Source organism: Triticum aestivum, unplaced genomic scaffold, assembly GCF_018294505.1.
Source record: "Triticum aestivum cultivar Chinese Spring unplaced genomic scaffold, IWGSC CS RefSeq v2.1 scaffold53960, whole genome shotgun sequence".
In the NCBI taxonomy this organism is placed as follows: Eukaryota; Viridiplantae; Streptophyta; class Magnoliopsida; order Poales; family Poaceae; genus Triticum; species Triticum aestivum.
Window position 1 is genome coordinate 9,528 of NW_025225886.1, and position 5,027 is coordinate 14,554.

Consider the following 5,027-nt stretch of genomic DNA (forward strand, 5'->3'; position numbering starts at 1 on the left):
GGCTCTGTAACAACCCTGTAAACGGCCTGTACGCCTAGGATTATTGATTGCGCAATGAATGAATCAATCAGATGACAATCTTGCATGTTTAGTGCCTTACCGAAACTCTGGGCCAAAGCAGTCGAGGTCAGCATCAGCCGGTGCCTACATGCAGTTGAGTTTGAATCGTTAAAAATGGGAGCAGCTAATGCAGGCTGCAATGACATCGATAATTTCATATAAAAACATCTATTGCGTCTGTCTAGGTCAACAGAGAGATTCTGGACTGGATGCCACATGATGATTTCCAAAAACAAGTACTTCATCCTGTTTGGATGAGTGGTGTTCATTGGTACAATTTGGTATTTTCAGTTCAAAACCTGAAGCTAAATATAGAAGGTTTAACCAACTTTGGCATCTATCTATCTATCCGAAATCTCAAAATCAAGAATCTAGAAGAACATTCAGAAATTCCAGCAATTGAAACTATATTGCTACTTTAATCACAATAACTATTTAGATATATTAAAACTGAGCACCTTTCCAACCATCTCAGTCCAGTAGCATTCTTGGCCATCGGATCTCCAGTTCTAAGCGTTTTTGGCCGTCTAATCAAACTCTTGAGCACTACTTCTGGCCGCTGGACCGGGCAGCTACTCCGGTAACAAAATTGAAGGCATGCAGTTAATTGGCAGCTACTCCGGCGGGCAATGCCGCATGTGGGCTATTGGAGCTGATCAGCTGATCTTGAAGTGCCGCAGTAAAGCGTCCGTTTTCACCGCGTCAAGAGTCCAGACCCCCACCGGCCATGCTGGTGACGAGAACCCAGAGAGGGACGAGCGACTGCGCCTCCACCTTCCCGATGACGCCTCGCCGAAAGAAGACGCGGGCCAGAAGGACATGGGTGTTGACCACGATGACGGCGTCCTTCTCGGGTGGTTCGAGCTCAAGGCCGAGGTGGTTGTCCTCGGGGACGTGCTCCTCTCCGACAGTCCGACTCATCGTAAAGGGCAGGACGCACCTCGTGTCTTATTAACTGGCCGCATCCTCCGACGGCAGGCAGCAGAACGACGTCATCCGACGGCAAGCCGCTACATCCGTCGAGGACTGGCCTTTGCGTCGGTGTCCCCTCCACACAGCATGGTACATCCTGTTCCTCTTCCTCTACCCATTCTCCTGCGGCTGCAGCGTCGGAGGTCGTCGTGCAGTGTCCGTCGGGAGACACACACATACAACACATGCACGTGACTTGATCGATTCCTTATGTAGGTGCTAGCAAAGTAGCTAACATACAAACGTACTTAGTTTACGAGCCATCGGCTTGCTTGATCAGATTCATCTCGCGTCGGAAAACGAACGACGAGACCACGCACGAGTAGGAACAGAGAGGAACAGAACGTCCGGCCGGCACCGCACGACAGACTAACAGTAAAATATTATAGTTAGTCCTTTTTTTTGAAGGGTTTATATTTCTTCTTTTTTTTCGAAAAGGGGGTTTGCTCCGGCCTCTGCATCAGATAGATTGTATACGGCCATATTATTGATAAGCAAAAGGTCCACCAAATGTCCACCATATTATAGTTCTTCTTTGGAGGTTTTATTTTGTTATTTTACAAATGCACAAGCAAGTAACCATCATTCATATTGACAAAACATTGAAATTTTCTCTTGCTCAGGTATGTAGTTCTGTAATGATGCTTGAGTGATACTGAAAAAGGTATTCGTGAAAAAGTGATACTGAAGAAAATGATCTATGAGCAAGTCACCCTTGCTTACCTTTTCTGCCAGGCAGCCACCTCCATTTTCTATCATTCTTAATATTATTTTGATTAATGTGTCATTTGCAGACATATATGCATTACATATAAAGCCAAATGGATCGATGTTGAACAGGACTGTGGCATAGTATTGATTTCATTTTTTGATCTACATGTTTATGACTCAGATTATGTCTCCTTAAACAGGCACATATAAAACTGAATAGAAGTGCCATGTATGTCTTGTATAGGCCTCTAGCAGCGTGGCTTCATGTCCTTTAGATTGACATATATGTCACAATTTTTTATGCTTGGCAAAAATTAAGTGCATCAATTTGTAGTTTATTCGTGGTATTCTGCCTAGATTAACTCACATTCTGCATTGCAGGCTCTGCTTAATAGTCCAAACCAGAGATAGTAAACAAAAACAAATGTGTAACTAGCATCCATTTTGAACCATATGTTTGCTACTGCAGCCCGTGTTCAAGAACTATTGTACTGCAAACACAGGGAAGGATGTGCAGGTTGTTATCCGCATGATTTGATTATTTTAAGTTTTGTAAAATGTCCTTATAATTTTGTAGTCAATGCTCTCAATTAAATATGCATTATTTATAATGCTATGCTTGCTATCATGTAATCAACATTTCCTGTTAAATTATTATTCCTTGATTCAACTTTTGTTGAATGTTTAAGGAAAAAGGATATTGTCTCCTCGAAACCACTCAAATAAAAAGGACTTTCTTTCAAGCTTATTTCCTGTAGCTGGGGTCCTTGGGGATTCTTGATTGTAGCTGAGCTAACCATAGCCCAAAATCTCTATATTAATGAAAGTAGAAGTGTTACCACCTTCAGAAGAAAAAAAAATGTACAATGGGTCTTTCTTAGTTGATAGCATTTGATGCTTGGCTACCATTGTTCTATGCTTTGATGCACAACACAATATTTCACAGCAATGTGAGATAATGAATGTTCGTATTCCTCTTCGACACATAACGGTAAGCATATGCATGCATGCCCAAAGTTTTGTAATTTTTCTAACATTAGTGTATCTTCAATTGTACATTTTTACCATTTTATAGTCAAAATAAAAGGGCGCAGCAACGCGCGCCATCAATGATCTAGTATTGCTAAGAACATGAGAAGACTCGAAGCCATCTGGCTGGTGTCTCTGGTAACAGAAAGATGATGGATTGCACACCTTGATTCCGATTGCTAATATCAAAATTTAACCCAACAGCTTAAGCAGTGCCTATCCATAACTATCCCCGCCTCCATCACTACAAGAAATATGCAGCAAACTCCACAGTTATGCCATTAAACAAAACTAGAACTAAAAGCAAAGGAAAAAGGAAATGAACAAACATTCAGGAATAGTTGACCAGTCCTTGGATTGAATATAAAGATTGCACTCTTTCGCAAAAAAGAAGAAAGGAATAAAGATTGCACCATTGATTGGTCACGACAGACATTTGCGTCATCCACAAACCATATGATTTGCTCAGCCTTCTCACTCATTTTTCCTGGCTCTGCCAATGGCAACAGTGGGCTAACCTCAGGATTGGTGCTCTTCTTTCCCAATGCATTCTCCAATGCAGCCCAAAAGGTTTGCACGAGAAGAACTCTTTGCACAGAAAAGGCAATCGACATTGCAAAGGGAACAGGCTTCCACGCTTCAATTAGATCTGGCAGGGGCTTATTAGGTACTCCCTCTGTTTGAAAATGCAAGACGTTTTGACAGTTTAAATTGAACTGCCAAAACGTCTTACTTCTAGAAACAGAGGCAGTAGGATTCTTGCTCCCCCACTACTGGTAAATGTGAGCTAACTAGAAGAATTAACAAGTCACAGATATGAGGCCTTCACAACACTTCACAGCCAAAGCAATCAGACAGAACATAGAGCAAAATGCATACGAATCATTACTCGAAGGTTGAGACCATGAGAACACCACAACAGATTAACAACACGGCTGAATATAGATCTCTGATAACAACAGATAAGAGTGGCGATAGAGTGCCCTTACATCCCACATGCAACCACCGAAATTAGATCCCACAGAACCTGGATCCCCATTGTACATACAGTAGTGATCTTACATAACACACAAGCCAGGAATTACAGAGTACACCGGCTAGTTAAAACATGCATGATATATATAGTACTAGTAGATAGTAGAACTTGCGGTGCAGGATATAGCACTAGTAGATAAGTAGAACTTGCGGGTGCAGTAGTAGATAGTAGAACATGCGGTGCAGGATAGATATTCCAGTCATTCACCATTGAGCCATCTCCTTCAACCAAGCCGATGGACCCCAAGCAAAAAGGTGAGTGCTCCAAGACTGAAGCCAGCACCACAGGCCAAGGCCTCGTTCCTGCGCCTCTTCCTGTGTTTCTCTACAATCTTGTCCAGTGCCCGGCTTCCAAAGAGGAATGAGAATGAATGTTAGGACGTGTTGCACAATGAAGGAATCAATCAGACGACAATCTTGCATGTTTTTAGTGCCTTACCGAAACTCTGGGCCGAAGCGGTCGAAGTCAGCATCAGCAGGTGCCTACATGCAGTAGAGTTTGAATCGTTAAAACTGGGGCCGTTGAATGCAAAAAGACATGGATAATTTCATTGGTAAAGTTTGGTATTTTCAGTAAAAAACACCAAGCTAAATATACAAGGTTTAACACCAACTTAAAGTCATCAGTCTGTCCGAAATCTCAAAATCATCAGGACTCTCGAACAAGATTCAGAAATTCCAGCAATTGAAACTACATAGCTAATTTAATAATCAATGAAAATAGCTAACAACATCTGGCTGGTGTCTCTGGTAACAGAAAGATGATGGATTGCACACGTTGATTCCGATTGCTAATATCATCAAAAATTTATTTATTTAACCCAACAACCTAAGCAGCAGGGCCTCCATCACTAGTAGAAGAAAGACTCACGTCGACGGATGGATCCGACTAATCGCGCATCGCAACATGTCTTTATCAATCGATTCGATTGCATCAATCAAAGACTCGGAAGGGGGCGAGAAAATCGAGATGGGGAACGAACCGGAGCACGAGAAGAGACGCGAACCCGCTGGACAGCGGCGGGGATCTTCTGCTTCAGCTTGGCGGCCATGGTGCGCAGCGCCATAGCCATACCCTCCACCAACCCAAGCAGATCTGGACGACGGCGGCTAGGGTTTCCTTCTCTCGATCTCCAACACGCGAGCGATGGTGTCCCAACACGCCGGATCCTACCCCTTCCTTTTTAAGGCACCCAGCCGCCAAGTGGGCCGACCACCTA

At 43.1% G+C, this 5,027-nt stretch overlaps 1 long non-coding RNA gene across 1 annotated transcript; it reads right to left on the bottom strand.

The window, feature by feature from the left end:
• Positions 1-3,693: 3,693 nt before the first annotated feature.
• Positions 3,694-5,024, bottom strand: LOC123172414 (uncharacterized). Its single transcript, XR_006485588.1, has 3 exons — positions 4,791-5,024; positions 4,247-4,290; positions 3,694-4,155 (listed from the first exon to the last, which is right to left on the bottom strand). It is a non-coding gene; the product is annotated as an uncharacterized lncRNA (long non-coding RNA).
• Between the last annotated feature and the right edge of the window lie 3 nt (positions 5,025-5,027).